We start from the raw sequence: 18337 nt of genomic DNA, 5'->3' as shown, positions 1-18337 counted from the left end.
CCTTGAAAGACGGTGGGACCAGTCAAGCAGTGCTGGAGGGTCAGAGAAAGTGTGGTGCAGTGCAGGGTGAGATAAGTTCTTTTAGGTTCTGGAACATTTTAGAGAGCCCCACAGTTGACTGATGCTTTTAAACAAAATCAAAAAACTTATCTTTTTAGAAAGACATTTAGTTAAGTATTTTATAGTATAATCTAGTATTTTTATAGTATTTTATTACACAATTTTTTTTTACTTTGTAGCACGTTGAAATTGCTAAAATATAAAGTGCAATACAAATAAAATGTATTATTAGTATTATTCTGTCCGAAAACGTGTAACTTCTGCTGCCAGTGCTGAGCTCAGCTTCACAAACGTACCCTTCATTGATACTGCACCATTTACTCTCAATCGACTATTCGCATGAATCCCATTTTGCACGTTTAACTAACTTTGTACCTTTCAGCCACGGTTGGACGTCTCAAACAAAAAAAAGGGCTTTCGGTATAGGCCTTCTTTATACATAACAATCACCCAGAACAGACAGCTCTGCCAGATTCATAATGCTGCGTTTGGGAAGCAATGAACTTTAAATAAAGAGAGCAAGTTTATGTGATACAACTGCTTTGTTACTCGATGGGGTCAAGGCACATTTGCAACCCTTCTTTTATAGCTAAAGTGTAATAACCAATGTGTAATAAACATTAATGCCATCCAAAATCCCCCAGTATTACATACTAGAGAAGGTAGACTCAATATGTACTCTGAGGGTTATCTTATGCTATTTCTGGCCACACAGACGTCTTGCCTGTTCTACTGAGTTAATTAAGGTTTCTGTGTCGCCTGAGGCCCTGGGTCAGCATTTTTCTTCCTTTTTATTTAATCAAAGCAACTGTTACATAAAAGATAATTTATGTTTACATGCTTTTTTTCATTCCTCACAAATAACTGAAGGTCACTTTAGACGAGCTTTGGACGGAGGTGCCTTTTCACCTCCATGTCTCACACAGATTGATGTCCGGCCATTGCTGGACATTTCTCAGCATCTTTGGCAGGGCTCAGAAATAATCCATCAGCACCGATTGCATTGGCTGACTCACAAAGGTTAGACCTCCTTCTGTGTCTTCAGTGTGTGTCTTTACATGGAGAGGGATAGTAATGGGTAGTGCAGATGGATGTGTTGTATTGATAGACCCCCAGAAGCAGGGACAGGGGAGGGACGGCAGGACAGACACAGATAATGGAAGAGCTACATTCCTTGAAGACCTCGCTAGGGCTGAAAGTACAGAATCGCAGCCGCCGAGGACACAGCCTGGGAAGGGAACCCCCCCGCTGGGATGTCCAAGAACATCACAGTCTGGGGAGGGACCACCATGTTGGGGCGGAATTGGCACACAGAAAAAAAAATGATGTCGCGGACAGGAAACGGGAGCCCAATGAACATACTTTGGACTTACAGTCCTCTTTGTTCATATGTCTGAAAGTTAGTAAGTTGAAAGTTTGTAAGTAGAGGAGCATCTGTACATTAAACAACCATTCCTCACCTGTTTTGTCACTACCACTGTTATTTGACATCAAAGCACTGCAGTAAATGCTTTATGTTCCCAAACTGCACAATGGAAGAATTCTTTCCTGGTTTGAAATGGCAGTCTGTTAGAGAAAGGCCCTTTTCCATAACCTCTACACAAACTGCTGCTTTATTTCTGAAGAAAAATCAAAAGGGGGAGAGAATCTGAAGTGGCTGACCATTGATCTGCCCGACTTAATTTCATCATTGCATTAATGGGCTGATCTTGTGGTGTCTGTAACTTCACTGTTCATCCAGTGAAAACTCAGATCAACTCAGGCGATCATCAGCCATTTCCCCGGATTATTCAGAGCGACAAACTTAAAGGGTAGTCCATGACTGTTCTTCAATCTATACGCTAGAACTAGCTCTAAAAATATTCAGGTGTCAACAGTGGAAGATGAATAAATTATTATACGATAACTCGGGTATTAATGACATGTAACCTATACTCAATATATCGGGAAAATGGTGTCCTACTCTCACCCCACCTGCGAGTGTGTGGAAGTTTGCATAGGAGGAATACATTTTATTTATGTCCTTGGGGGAATTTTCTTTTCATCAACCCCTCTTGCTCTTTTTGAGAGATATAAAGGTGAGATCAAGTTTGGGATCACTCAGCGTGCAATGCCCCCTGAGCTAAGGGCTTCACTCAGGGGCCCAATAGCAACATCAGTCTGCACAGCCCTGGGATTCAACCCAGCACCCTTCTGATCACAATTTGCTGCCTGGTTATCCTGCTCTCTGGGGACCGATATGTTTGTGAGTGGAGTTTGGGGCTGCTTTTCCTGGCAGAGCTATCAGAAAGCCCTGCGTCCGTTTAGAAAATCTACAACACTTTTTAAGCTTAACAAATGGTGAAAAAGAGGTGAATACTTCATTTGACTCTTGGGCAATATGTGGATAAAATGAAACACATAATGCCCCGGAGAGGGTAAATGTGTTCCAGTTGCTTGGACGAAGTTGCCCCTTATTTTTGAAACAGCCTCATTATTTTGATACAAAGCCGAAAATGACTAGTAAAAAGGTACTTTGTCTTGTTAAATTCCTTACCACTTAAGCAATACTTTCATGTCCTTGAAAGTTTTAGGGGTTTAAATTCTATGTATCAGTTCTTCTTTCTTGTGGGTTTTCCAACATAGACAATTATTTATTTATTCATTCGTTTGTTTGTTTGTTTTGTTTATCTGCTGATTTTTTTTTTATTTTGACCATGTGTGTCTATTGTCTGCCTCCATGGTTCAGACAGGAGACAGGAGACAATGCTGTAATCATTGTAGGTGACATGCTGACAGCTTAGACTAGACATTATAGATTGAGACGGGATGCCACACTAAGTCCTTTTCAAGTCGAAGCACGGTATGATCATGGTGTTTCACAAAGCTGAGCATGCAGAAGACCATCTGATTCATTTCTACATACTGCATATACAAAAACGGAGTGTGAAAATGGTGCCGATTATTTCTATTAACATTTGCTACTGTGCACTATATCCATGAGCAGAAATTATGGGGGGGGGGTAATCAATACCTGCCAATACAACCCCCCAGAGCCCCTGGGTAGAGACCTCAACCCCAATGCTCAACCTAAAGTTATAAAAAAAAGTGTGCCTAGCTATATATTTATGATGCAAACCAATGATGACCAAACTGATCTGAAATTTGTCAGATGGTTTCATTGTCACACAATTTGATATGGTGGAAAGTGTTTCGTGAAGGTTTATGCATCAAAGTCGTGGCATGGCTAAAGAACAATGACCTACAAGCAACCTACTTAAAAACAGATTCTTCCTGTCGATTTGTCTGAGAACTATTATGAAAATATGCACATTTCTTCCAGGTATTTAAAGCTGAACCTTCTATTATCTTACACCTCAGACCACAAGGAGAAGGTGTTATATTAATTGTTTGCAACAGGAGCTGGAAGCACATCTCTGAAGCATCTGTAAAAGTTTCCAGTGGGGTAGACCGCTTAGGGAGAAATACTGCGGCCATGAGTCCAACAAATGAAGAAATAAATATCTGCATAAGGTGAAAAAAATCCACTTTCTTTTTTTTTATAACTAGTTTTGGTTTTCTGCCAGATCTTCCATGCTAAACCTGCAGGTCTGGATTTACTGCTTAAACATGGTACTTTCATTATTATTAGTTTTTAGTAGTAGTTAAACTAATTACTAAAATAAAATGTTGCGAGAATGAAACGTTCTAATATTTTATTTTCACATTTATACGGATGGTATCTGAGCACTTTGTGAATACATTGTTATGGCTTGTGATAATGTTTATGGGGTTAAAATATACATCAAGTATAAAACTGCAACGGTCTCCTCAACAACCAATCGAAACGTTGCAAACCTTACCTGGCTGGTCTGCATGCATGAGATATAAGCATCCAGTACAGAACCACCAAATCTCTTACTGCTCAGCAGCTCACAGATATCTCACAAGTCAGAGACTGACATCTGTAGTAGATTGCTGAAATCTAGTGGCGGATTAATGGTTAGGGAAGCACACTTCTAATTGAAAGATTGCAGGTTCAAATCCCCGACTAACAAGGCCCCACTGAGGTACCCTGAGCAAGGTACCGCCCCCCCCAAGCACTGCTCCCCGGACACTGAATTAGCTGCCCCCTACTATATCACATTGTCACATGTAGGTTAAATGCAGAGAACACATTTCGTTGTTGTGCTGTGGTATGAAAACTAATCACTAAATTCTGATTTTGTCCCTCTTCGACCCCCCCAGTGGAATAATTCATTCATTACACCACCGAAAAGCATCAGATACCATGCGATGCCCATTTTTCACTACGGAGGAGCTTCACTTTATCCATTTACACCAACTGAACGGCCCCTTCCGCACAGAGTAACAGAGAGCTTTAACGAGGTAAAGGAAAAAATATAGAGCAATTTGCAAAAAAATAAAATTATAATCAAAAACAGAAAAAGACCAAGGCACTCTTCCGTTATATATTAAAATGCCTGTGTGCAGGTGATTTAATCTTGTTTGCCCTGTGAATTCGCCAAACTAACATTATAAAGGCATTTTAATATGTAACGGAATGGAGTCCTGGCCTGTTTTTTTTATTTATGAGTTAGCAAGACCAATGGACACCTTCTGTCGCTAATTTATGTAGCCAGATATCAGAAATTGGATTTTCAACTAGTTGCATTTTTATTTCTGATATCAACCTTTGGCCTGATATCAGAAATTGGTATTTTAACTAGCTAAAATTTAATTAGTATGAGTTCATAAATTGACAATTGAATTGCTGATATCAGAAATTGACATTTCAACTTGTTCAAATTCCAGTTCCCATTGAAATTAATGATAAAAACATTTTGAATGTGACTAACTAAAATAGAATTTCTGACATAAGAATTCGCATTTTAAGATAAGATAGCCTTTATTAGTCCCACGGGTGGGAAATTTGCATTTTACAGCAGCAAAGTGGACAGTGCAACAGAAATAAGCAAATTTAACTAGTTAAATGTTGATCTTCTGATATCAATAATATTGCATTTTAACTAGATACAACGTTACGACGAAAATACACGTTACGACTAGTTACAACTGATTTTCTGATATAAAGAATTTGCGTTCTAACTAGTTAGAACTGAATTTGTGATATCCTCGGAATCATATGAATTAAAGCTAAAGCAGTTTGCCGTAAACTTGTTGTGTAACTCTGCACACTTGACAGAATTATGAGGAAGCCCGTTTGATTCAGCATTCACTTTCCTTAATCACTAACCCAGTTTAGGGAACCTGGAGTTTAGGTCAGGAAGAATAAGCTGAGGCAGGGGACAAGCCGGATGACGGTTCATGACATTCACACCATGCAGGAAGCCAATACTCCTGATTAGCATGGTTTGGGGGTGAGGGGTATATGAAGGGGGCAAAGTGCCTGGAGGGAACCCACAGCATGCACAGGCCATATACAGAGCTGGGGGCAGGACTCAGAGCCACATCCCTGGAGGTGTGAGGCCATGATACCCCCCCCCCCCCCAAGCCACATGCCATCCACTCTTTGCTTCTCAGCAAAACTTGATGACTTCTCCTCATTTGTGGTCATGGAGTCATTTTCGGTGTTTAGACACTCTGATGGGATGTGGAAAGTCGGCGCAAAGACAGATGACGCTTCTGGCAACTTTCGCAGCCTTTGATGTGTGTCGAAAGGTTAGATATCCACAATAAGCATGTTCCTTTGATGCGCATGAGTGCATTGTAAATATTAGCATGTGAACGAGTCGCTCAGCCCCTTGGTTATATTGCAATAACCTTAACACTCATTGTTTCCGCACTTCAAAATTTGCCCTAGAATACTGTAAGTTAATTAAGTTCATTGCATCAGGTTCTGAATGGTGACAGTGACATACAGGAAGCAGCTTCAGAGATGGGAAGCAGTGACAGTTCCGGTGATATGTTGCTCTGATAATGATTCAGAGGAGGAACCTAGCAGGGTTGTATCTTCAAGTGAAAGCAATAAGGGAACAGAACCTTCCTATGGAGCTTACAGAACTCTAAATACCCAGTATTCTCTGACAGCACAGCAAAGCCAAGACAACTTCCTGTGTAATCAAAACTGTACCAGGACTTACAGGATCTGCGGCCACTTGAATCCATGACATATGATTAGCATCTGAACTCTTTGTACTTGAAGCAATAGAGCAGATTACACAGGGCAATACCATCTTGGAAGGGAGGCGTGTGATACACGAGAATTGGAAGCAGCTTTGGTTTGTTGATATTGGTTGGAGTTTACAAATCAAAGGGAGCAGGACCTGGAGGGTGTTTGCGATATAAAAAGCAAGCGGGTGAATCTTTCCAGCAGTCACGTGTGAGGAAGGGGAAGCGGACCGTCTCTGGGATGACGAAGAGTCAGGTGACCGGAATTGTTCGTATTGATTAGTTTCGTCTGATTGCTCCTTGTTCCCAGTTTGAGTATATACTAGCATGTTCTGCTTTTGTTTTGACAGTGTCTTGGAGCAGAGTCTCATCTGCATGTTCTTCCAGGATCAGAGTATCTTGGATGACTCCCTGGGCATTGTGCGTGCCTCATTCTCGACTCCCCGCCAAAATGTTCACCAGGAGTTCTTCCTTTTTCCCTCCTTGTTTGCAAATAGAAATGGAACTCTGCCATGTCACAAGGCATACCGTAACCATGACGCCAGACCTGACCAGCGTGAAAGGTGCCAAACGGCTTTAGTCAGAGATGCATGAGATAAATAGGTGGGAATCTTGTCCCCGGAGAACAATGCTAGCCGTCATGTCACTATGGCTAAACACCTTCCATTTTATTCAGAGGACACACCCCCTCAAGGCAATACAAGCCAATAAAACCTGACAATGTATAGAATGAAAATATGGACAGGAAGTGATGTAAGAACTAATTTTTCAAGCTACAGTAGGAGCAAGAAACGTGGACATGGCCTGATTTTAATGGAAGGTTGTGGGGCAGGTGTGAGATATCCCAGCCAATATGTAAAACAGTGGTGTTTGCCCAATCCAATATTTTCCAAGATTTTGCTTTTCAAAATAGGAACAAACTTGTCGGGAGACTTAAGTTCTCATCTAACCTGCTGACTGAAAGGAATTTTTAGTCGATGATTTCAGTCGTGTGCGCAGAAACAAATTTATTAAGTTAATACCGAAATGGACGGGTAGCCTATAGGTAGGGATACATATAAGGTCATTCAGGACAATGTAAGAGGACAGATTTGACTCAGTCACTGGTAACACTTCACTTGATGTGGCACAAATACTTAGTGATAAGTTACTACTGAAGTACTACAAATCATAAACAAGTATAGTTGCTTTTTGAGATAAAAGATGCTTCACGATTCATTAATGATGAGCGAACATGAGATCAGTATTTCAACTGTGTTATTCATGACTTGTTCGTTCAGTATTTCACAAAGGTTATAGAATTAACAGATATAGTAACAAATATAAAAGATGCATTATGATTCATTAATGATGAATTAACATGAGATCAGTATGAAACTAAAACTTAGTTTGGGGTTAATTAATACATAAGTAATAGTATAGTACTATATTATTTGTGCCCTGTCAAGTGATATGTTACCCAGTCACTTAATGGAACTATCTTTGTCATCTCAGTACTGAAAACAGAGTTACAGGTATGTCCTTGAGGTACAAAAAAGGCAGATGAGAGTCCAAAAATGATAGAGGAAAAGCTCTTGAGCTAGTAATGTTGCTTCAGTGCCAAAGAATGAACGGACTTCTTTGATCATGTCTCCCTTAGCATGTCAAAAGGAGTGGCAAGGACTCTCGCTGTGTGAAGAACAGCTATATTCAAAAGGTGTTTTACATGGGAAAGATATTTACCGGCAAAATGGGAACAGAAACGTGTGACAATGGATACAACTACAAACCACTGGTATAAGAGTTAAAATAATTTGTGGCTATACAAACAAAATGTTTCTAAAATAAATGTATTGAATTTTTGAATAATAACACAGGAAATGAGATCTCAGACATTAGGTTATCGGCACGAGTCGTCATACAAATATGAAATGGCTTCAGTCAGTGCACAATTACAGTACAAACATGCACCTCACCTGTGTCAGCGAAATGCACAGGCTGTGTGGTGAAGGTCTGGATAGGATGGTTAACAGTAAGTCCTGTGTTTTAATGCCTTTTTATGCATTATATCAGCAGTGTCATGTTTTGGGTAGATGCCAGCTGTAAAGGCGCAATAGAGCTCTGTAATCTGGTGGTGGGCGGGGGCTGTTTGAACCATCAATCATAGACTTTATTGGTTCTTGGCCACAGAGCGGGAGAAAATCCCCATCACCACAGGTCTCAAAGCTTTAGTTCTAGATTGCAGCTCAAACAAAACAGGCATCCAATGCCAGTGTGATTTTACTATTAAAATTAACTTATTGTTAATACTACTTAATACTCACTTTAACTACCTTTAGTAGTTATTTGCCCTGGGTTAATAACAATCTTCTATATTGTATATTTTAGTACTTTTGAGAAATATCCCCCACTCTTGTAAGCAGTGTTTCCCAAACTGGTCCTCAGGGACCCACAGACAGTCCACATTTTTACCAGGAGCTGGGAGGGAGCAAAAAAGTGGACTGTCTGCCAGGGAGCAAAAATATGGAATGGCTGTGGGTCCCCGAGGACCAGGTTGGGAGAGACCGATGTACGCACTTAATTATCACAAATCATGGGAGATTCAGAGTCCTGCTGATCTTAAGATATAATTGTTAGGCTGAAATATGGCCTGCAATATGCCCTTCTGCAAGAATCATGGCTTGCGGAATTAGCAGCTACGCTAATTCCAAGTCAGCACCATAAAATGTGCGATTGTATTCTTGGCATAAACTCAATGGGTTGTGGGAGGTTGCTAAAGAATCGTTTATAAATGATGACATTCAAAATATATACCCCAGAGAGTAGTTTAAACTTCATTTAAACTTTGATTTTGACTTGTGTGTGCAACAAGAACAACAACAACAAAGGGTCCTTTTGTCTGTAGTTCTGTATCAGAAGAAGTAATATAAAGAAAAACCACGGATCATGTAGTCGATGGACGCTTAATTTCATCACTTTGCTGTCCTTCCTTTCTGTAGGACAAAGCTCTCCAGCTGATTGCTGGTACTTTTGGGCCCACAGGATCCCTATTTACTGCTCCCTCTGCCTCCACTTCACACCACTAGTAAGAGAAAGACATTAGCTAGCTGAGAACGTGGGTTCATATTAAATGTACATTTCACCACACTGAATAATTTTTTTTTGATCTTTTCAATGCCGGCTGTGCATTGTAGGACAATCTGTGTTCACAGATTTGATGCATTGATTCTTCTTCCATTGTAATCCTTTTTTTTCATTTCCCTGGCCAGTAGAAATCGCCTGAAACTCACAGGGACGGATTTTGTTGGCCGCAGCACTGGGAAGCTCCCGTGTGACTCGAGGGGCTTACAGGCTGAATCGAAGCCATTACACACGCCAGCTCGTGAGGGCCCCCAAATCCCTCACGTCATGCAGGAATGAAAAAATCCCAACGATGCCAGACTGGAAGGTGACGCTGGTCCCACTGTAGCTACAGCGTCCTCTGGAGGGCATAATGGTCATTCAGCAGAGTATCTCTACAATGAGCAAACCTGAACGGGTCCAACCAAAAGGTACGATGCATCAACAGTCAGCCACCAGTGAAGTGGGTTTGGCGGCTATTTCGGGTCAACCGTTTGACCATCAGACATAAAGAAATGAATATGTGGCGAGTATCCTCCGAGAGATGCTCAAAAAAGCTCAACAAACTGAATATCCTCAAAGATATTAGCTCAAACAACTGCAAGTAGGCTCCTTGTCGGGTCACATGGCATTGAGTCCCAATGCTGACAAAACACAATTAATGTGCAGGCGGCTATCCGCACTGCCTGACGCTGTGAAACATGACTGCCTCAAAAGAAAAGACCCAGATAAAAACGTGCTGCAGGGGAGAACATGCTGTTTCAGTCCTGGCTGCCAGTGAACACAGAATATGGCTGCAAATTAAAAAATACTGCCTTTGCTTGGGATCCACGTGGTGGTGGAGCTTACAGAGGAAATGCTTTTACCATCTTGCCCTCTTTCATTATGCCTCATTATGCTTCGAGAAGATGACTCGCATTACAGATGACGTTCTGGCACCTCCATAGGTTGTCCAAAAGCCATAAAGCAGGTGGTAGCTTTGTAACTGTGCAGGTATTAGACGGCTCTTACAACACAATGGCACTAATCCATCAATATAATGCACATCTGGAATTTACTATGGATTTTTTCCTTGCATAAGTGTGCAGTCAAGATGCTTAATGTTATTTACAGAGTGATTAGGAGATGCAGGGATCCGGGACCACGCGCCCTCCGCTCTTTTCTCCGGAGTCGGCCGTGATGGTTACACTCTGTACCGAATTGGCCATTCCTTCATGTTTACAGTCTGGGAAGTGCTGAATGTGCATATAGGGGCACAACAGGAGCTGGCAGCCATGCGGCCCCCCCGATTTCACCCTTTGTGCTCGCACCTCTGAATGGGGAAGCAATGGATGTTACTGGCCTGTTAAAACAATAAGAAACACCTGGTGAGGTACATCTTGGCCGGCGGCCATGTTGGAAATCTCCACAGGGCAGAAGGAACCGCCTACGCACTCGAAGCTTTATTTAACGAAAAGACAAAAACAAAAAACAGACACTAATCCCTTCCGTTTCCCTTGCCCGTACATAATTACAGCATGTCTAATTCTAAACCTAAGCAGAATGCGTTTGATACTCCTGTGACCAAATGACTAGCAATGCTATCAGCTTACCCACTCTCCAGCTGAAGAAGACTCTCCCCTATCCTAGAGGATGTGCTTCTACCCAGAAATTCAGTTCCAGAAACTACTAATGAGAACATCCATCCTTTCTTAGGGCTAAACCGTGTTCTGTCTTTTTGGCTATCCCGTGTAACTCATGTAAATCTACTTTCAGTCTATTGGTCAGATTTTTGGTTCCGGTTCCCTGTTTTAAATCTGGTGGAATGTATCTCCAAATAACTAGTCCGCCAGAGTCCCATTTACTGGCTGGTTCCCCTTGTTTCCCTGTTTTTAATCAGCTTCCTGGCTATTGCAGGGCAGACACACATACTCACACTATGGGATTTCAGAGATGCCAGTTAGCCTAACCGGATACCACTAGTCTGTTTTTAATGTATAGATATTGGATTATGACTGGTTCGACTGGGCTGTGCGTTCACTGCTCTGCTACCGCCGAGCTGAACGTATATATGCAAATAAAGAATGCTGCATTCTTACATCAGATATTTACAGCTTACAGAGTATTGTGCGTAAAGTCTGAGACGAGCCATGCAATGCTTTCGTGAGTGTCACACAAAGTAATGCGTGTGTTCGTTGTTATGAACCATTGTATTTAACTCAAATTTTTTAAATAATGGGCTTTATGGCAGTCCATTCGTAAGTATGAGTTGTCCATATGTCAGATGGTTTCAACCCCCCACGGACTAGCTGTATTGCTTAACCAAACATGGTTTGCTAGAGGTCGAGTCAGCAAACACACAGGTAATACTGCATGGTTACTGCGAATACTGGCAAGACTTTAGGAGAGGTTTTGAAATGGCTAAGTTGCATCACTTTGATAGACATATAAAGTTATAGTTTGACACCACCCTGAAATCCATTTATGGGCCATGATTTTCTTTTCCCTTCCAGAGACATTTGTAGGATGTCCTGCACATATAAGGTTCATGAGAATAGTTTGGCAAGAGCATTGCACTTGCTACCATTTGTATGATGCTTCATACATGCTTCATTCTACTACAGGCAAACACACGCACACAGGTACACACAGGCCAGCGTATATCTGTCACAATAATCAATCTTGACTTTCCGACTCTGCAATTATTATGGAATGTTATCTGTAGAGTGGGACACATGTTCTGAATGTTATTCGGGAGTGATGTTACTAAAGCAAAGTCTTTATTCTTGATCCGGTAAATGTGTCAGAAGGAATTTATTGTGCTATGCTTTATCTCCAAACACAAGATGAGGACCTGGAAGAGGATCATCCCTGATTTTTCCAGTATTTGTCTCCAGGGTTCAAAAAGGGATATCACTTGTAATCTATCTACATTTTCAGTTGCGTATCTCACCACCAAGTAAATTATTAGTCCATCCTTAAGTTAATATAAGCCTTTATGAATTTATTGTTCATACCGTCTAGCTGTCTGTATTTGAGGTGAAAGCTGGGTGACGTTTGGCTCTGTGGTTTTACCCTTAATCCCAGTCATTCCCAGCAGCTGACCCTGTTCTCTCTGTCATACATCACTTTTCATAAAACTGTCTGATAAGTAAAATAATGGAAATAAAAGTAAATTTAATATCACATATAATCATGTTTACACTTTGCGTTCAGTAAGCAGGCCCATTCTCTCTTTTCTATAATGTTAGCATGTACGGGGGGGGGGGGTGGGGGTGGGCAGCCAGCTGACCTTGGAGCCTAGAGGTTTTTTTTTTTCTCTTTTTTGGTCCCTCTCCTCCGTTGTCATCTTTTTTTCGTTCTTTCATTTTTTTGTCTTCTCTTTTCCCTGTTTTTGAATTGTGCCGTATAAATGATGTAGCAATGTTACAACACTCATGTTAAGTGCCTGGGGCTGACTCCCTTGTGAAAGGCACTATATAAAAATAATTTGAAGTGAATATTAACATATGAACAGGGCAGAATACAGACCACTTGATAGCATGTGAAAATATCCTAGCGGTCCAGTAATTCTAAGAAAATATTTTTGAGCTTTGAAAGTGCATGAAATTGTGAACACCAGAGTCCAGCACAAGTGGTCCAGGTGGTTCTGAGTGTTTGGCAGCACTGACCCGCTTTCTCGTAATAATCCTGGCATGCTGGAATGTGAATCTTGCACCAGGATGGAACGAAAAGCCTCGTTGGCCAAACCCGTTTCATTTAATTATCACGGAGATCAGTCGGAGAAGAAACCAGTCAAGAGCAACTGGGTGATAAGAAGGTCCCAGAGACTGCAAAGTTCAAATGGCACTTACTGGGTCTTCAAGGGTCTGACTCTCGGGTTTTGCATGTACCGTACTTGTAGGATGGAGGCCCAGGTGTGATCATCTCACTTAAATACCCAGTCTCATGGTAATGATGTGAAAGATGAGGCAGGTGCTTCGGACAAGAGGCTCGACTTAATGACGTGATGATGTCACTGTTTGAAGTCTATGCCGCCATTGTATATTAAATGATGTCATGGCGAACAGATGGTGGGATCACAAAAAAAAAAAATTCAAAATACTGCCAATGCAATAAATAAAAACAGATGCTCACCTGGATTTATGTCTGTCTTCATTTCTAAGGTAAATTAATTGTGAGACAAAAAAGTGGTACTACATAATAAAACAACCACTTTCAGAATTTGTTTTGTTTTGCATTATAAAATGCTTGATAATTAGGACAACCTAAACAGTCGAGCCAAACTATGTGTGAGAAATAACATCTGCAAGTAATTTTGTCCCACTTTTTGAAAATATGACTTTGGCCAACGTAGATTTTAATTGTTTCAAAGATGCTCTGAAAATTGTATACATTGACATTAAGTTCTTTGGCTCCAGTAAAATTCTATGCAATAATTCACCTTATAAAATAGTTTTTATATTTAAAAAAATGTAAGATTTGTGGAGTCTAGTAAAATATAAACTCCCCCCATCTAGAAATAACTCATTAATGAGCTCTCTGTTATGCTGCTTTCTATGGAATAACTACACTGTAATTGTATGTTAAACATAAGCATTAGCGGTCGGACTTTACCTGAATAGACCTGCTTCAGTCTCTCCCTTGGGCGAAGCCTGAAATGACTGCTTTCTCACGGTCGTTTTTTGGACCTGACCCCCTCCTGTTCAGTTTAAAGGTACCGTTCTGAAAAGTTATAAAGTAGAACTGAGAGGTGCATGATAGGAATCTATAATAAACTAAAGCTTTTCCAGAGGAAAAACACATTAATCTGAGCTTTGTTTGTTATTACAATATTGCATTATGGTATTTTTGTGCTTAGAATATACCTGCATTCCAAACAACTTGCAAAAATAGTAACAGCAGCATCTGAGGGCCAACATGAGCAAATGTATCTGGCATGTGTGACTGTCATGTGATATGTACTAGGTCATGTGACATATTCCACTCCCAGCAGCCTTCTGGGTGTTTGATAGGTGCCTCGCTTTAAAAATGATAATAAAAATGTGGTGCACATTGTGCCAAGTGAGATGGAAAAGCAAGCAGAGACGAGACGTGCAGCTTAATCCTCTGCCCTTGTTTAAAGACTTAAACAAGCATTATGTTAATTTCAAAAAAGTTCTGTGGATGTTATCATTTTACATACAGCCATAATCTCTTTTTACAAATCTCTGACCACCTGAACTCTACTACTGTACTACATGCTGCAAGATATGCTCCGTAAAATGAGAATCAGAGCATTTTGGGGTCCTGACAGCTAACTAACTGTGCAAAGTTGGTTCTAATAGATTCCGGCTGCTTACTCTACTGTCTATCTGAACTCTCAGGAGTTCAACAAAAAAAAAAAAACATATGTTCAACGTTCTTCTTGAAAAGCACTTCCTCAGTGGAAGGGAAGAAAAAAAGTCTACATTTGTCTCTAATGTCCAACAGAGAAGGTGTGTTTTATTGTTGCAGTTTGTTGCATTCCTATTAAATGTAACCTGGTCCGTCGGTGAGATCATTCAATTTCAATATGTGTGGTGGGATATGGAAATGCTGGATCAATTAGCATACGGGGGCATGCTTGTCGAGTTATACTCAATCAGTGCTTTGAAGCGGCAGTAAAACTGTTCATTTGGCAGGCTGCACCAAGGCTAATACTCATATGGCATATTCCCGACTTATTTACTCATTAAGTAAAAATGAAATCGGCTGTGGTCAGCATTATTATATTCTTTCCTTGTTTCTTTTTAGTTCTGCTGGACTTTGAGATTAATCGAATAATGAGAGAATAACAACTATAAAAAGAAGTTTCTACATCCAGTGGAAAATGTCGATTCATTCCAGCGTTTCTGTGCCAACTACTTCTTAAAAGAGAAAGTAAGTATGCAGCTTCAACCAGCTTCAGGTCTGCGATTGGCCTGGTGCAAAGGGCATTATGGAATATGTAGCATTTAAAGGCATCACTGCATTGCAATCGTTTTAGGTATAGGAACCCAGCTCTCACGCATTGCACTAGACTGACACCTTGTATTTATTTCAGGAGCCACGGGATTGATGGTTACCGAAGAACCTAAGCCGTAATTTTAATGTTAGCAATGGTGGTTAGGAGAAGCTCTTCACATTGTGGTCTAAAACTGAATGACAGCATTGTTGTTGGAGACATAAGTGACTGTAAGTGCTCCCCAAAAATGGTGGGGGCGAGTTAATGAGATCTAATTTCTACCTCGAAATCATCATGGAAATAAACTCTTCTGACTCTGAAAGATGCTGAAGATCCTGAAACCTGTGTCTGGACAGCAATGCTCATGCCATAGTACCACACTAGCCCCAAGTACGTACCATTTTCACCTTTGGCAGCTCCACGTTATAATGCCTTTAGTATTAATGGCATAAAAGCATGAAATTTTCCAAATAATATGCCCAGTTGGATGTAAAAAGGTAACACTTTTTTGTACAAATATTTTAAATTGCCTGAATCATATCAGTAAATGTACTGTTTTCTTATATTTAAATCCTGTCAAAAGTTTCTTTTGTCTTTAATTTTAGTGTTAGATCAAATTTAAATATAAATTCTTAGCAATTAATGCCAATGCTAGTACATGGATCAAAAATTAAATGTACTGTAACCTTCCCCATTTCTTTATAACTTTTCAGAGTGTGGAATCATTCTTTCTCAGAATCTAATTACAACCATTTCAAAGCTCTTTGTGATGTCTTTTGATGTAATATTCATGTCTATCCTGATTAGTTTTTTCTTGTCAGCACCATTTCTTCAGCAAACCTAGCTAACCTTTAGCTAACTTTAATACAAAAACCTTTCAATAGACATAATTAAAATGGTTGTGTCCTGGTGCACACAGTAGGCTGACCCTTAAAGGTAAAATAGGGGGTAAAGGTACGTTGACCACAGTCAGTCATGCATAATCAGTGCTAGGAGTGTGTGAGGGTTAGCCAAGCTATGTGATGCTTTGTGGGGACATACTAATATGGACAACATGTGCTTTGTGGAGAAACCGCATGACCTCATGACTCTGATCATGATGATACAGGAATATGAGATCCTGTAGCTGGTACTGTGTCCTGTTTGGTCCCTGTATGAATGTAGAAAGTGGTGTGTTCATACAGTTGACACAAGGTTGATATTGTTTAGACTGGCCTCAATCAAGATTGTGTCCTGTCTGCTGTCCCATTTGTGATTTTCATGGACAGGATATCAAGGCGAGTGTGTCGTTGCAGAGGTGACATCACTGCTCTTTACAGATGATGTTTTTTTTTGGCGACATTGGATGCTGTGTGAAGTGTTAGGCATGAGATTCATGGTAACGCTTCACTTGATGGGTCAGAAATACTTAGTACTAACTCAGTTATTACTGAAGTACAAATCATGAACAAATATAGCTCACTGATATAGATAAGTCACGATTCATTAATGGAGAACAAATATGAGATTAGTATTTCATTTCAATATTCACGACTTGTTCCTTCAGTAGTTCATGAAGGAATTAACATGTTACAGAATTAACAGATATAGTAACAAATATAGTAACTGCTTGAGATAAAAGATGCATCACGATTCATTAACGATTAACTAACATGAGATCAGTATGTCACTAAGACTTAATTTGTGATTAATTAATACATACGTAATTGTATATGTTATTTGTGCCCCGTCAAGTAAGTATACTTGTCAGTGCCTGTAAATCTCTGGCCATGGTGCTCAGATTGGTTAAGTACCTCAAGATCATTACTTTTACTTAGCAGGCGCTTTGATCCAAAGCTAAGTGCAAGTGAGGATCAGAGACCATTGTTGGACCCTGAAGCGATCGGAGCTGAGAGGCCCTGAAAACCCTCAAACATGGATCCGCAACCGTCCTAAAGTGTCATAGTGATAAAGTCATCAGATGAGTCTACAGGCCCTATTGTCACTTATAGTTAAAAAATGTGGGAAGTAGCTGAAAAAACAAAGTACAAGCGGCAAGACTGACTCTTACAGGGCGCACACACATGGTTTAGTTGGACTCAAGTGTGATCAGTAACCGTTCCCGAACATGGAACACAGACATGACGTCAATGATGCGACTGGCACTCAGGTGCGCACATGGTACACTATACATGAACCGAATCCAGAAGGAATGGAACAGACTGGGTCGGCTCTACAGATCGGGCAGCGACAAACATTTAACAGTAATAAAACATTTTACAATATATTATAATAATGTTCATTATTATAATATATTGCAACATCTATAACAAATAACATATATTGCAGTGCGTAGCACTTTGTGTTAAAATAGAAAAATTGCAGATTCTCTTTAACAATCGATATAATAAGCTGCAAGGAAAACGCCACAGGTCTTCAGTCAATCCAGCTCCCCACAGTGGCGAATGGATCAGACGGACGGCGACAGGAAACGCTGCTTTATGTTTATCCAGTAGCAGGTACTCTCCCTGCCCAGTTGGAAAGCATCCTTTCCCAGAGTGCACTGGGGCGTAGCAGAGGAACGGCAAGTTAGCTGGGGACAATAACAACCCCACCTTCAGGAAAGAACATTTTTATGTAACCTCTGACCCTTTTTTATTGCTCCGTTTCTCCCCACAGTAATAAATATTGAAGTCTGCATTGCATGGCCATTTTTAACTCAAAAAATGTTGGGTAAATATTCTAAATTGACGTGTAAAACAATGCCTTATTTCAAAGAATTATTTCAAATTAGAATGCTGAGTATGCAAATTAGTATGCAAACACTCTAGACAGAGTGATTAGATATATTAAGTCTATTAAATAGTAGTGACACTTCATTCATCCACATGGGGAAATTCTTTTATTCTGCCCTATCTTGTGCCATGCTGATCTCATGTTAACAGCACCACTGTAAGGCCAAATTGATGGCCTGAATCCAGCATGTTTATTATGTACCACAATGCTAGGTAAAGCATAGATATTCTGACGTCACAGCTATCAGCACTACCGTTTGCAAGTTCTGGTCACTGATACTGCAGAATTTCTGTGCTAAACGCCTGGTTCTGAAACTGCCAACACATTTTAAAAACTTGCCTGCCAGTT

General features: G+C 40.4%; 1 long non-coding RNA gene across 2 annotated transcripts in view; it reads right to left on the bottom strand.

The window, feature by feature from the left end:
• The window catches only part of LOC125714499 (uncharacterized), a 127761-nt gene that overhangs the window by 102728 nt on the left and 6696 nt on the right, over positions 1-18337 (bottom strand). For both annotated transcript variants that reach the window (XR_007383762.1, XR_007383763.1), the window contains exon 2: positions 13867-13974. This is a non-coding gene — a long non-coding RNA (uncharacterized LOC125714499). The remainder of the gene's footprint in view (positions 1-13866; positions 13975-18337) is intronic.

Source organism: Brienomyrus brachyistius, chromosome 19 (assembly GCF_023856365.1).
Source record: "Brienomyrus brachyistius isolate T26 chromosome 19, BBRACH_0.4, whole genome shotgun sequence".
Taxonomy (NCBI): Eukaryota; Metazoa; Chordata; class Actinopteri; order Osteoglossiformes; family Mormyridae; genus Brienomyrus; species Brienomyrus brachyistius.
Note: the sequence above shows the minus strand (reverse complement) of the source record. Positions and strands in the feature narration are given on the sequence as shown.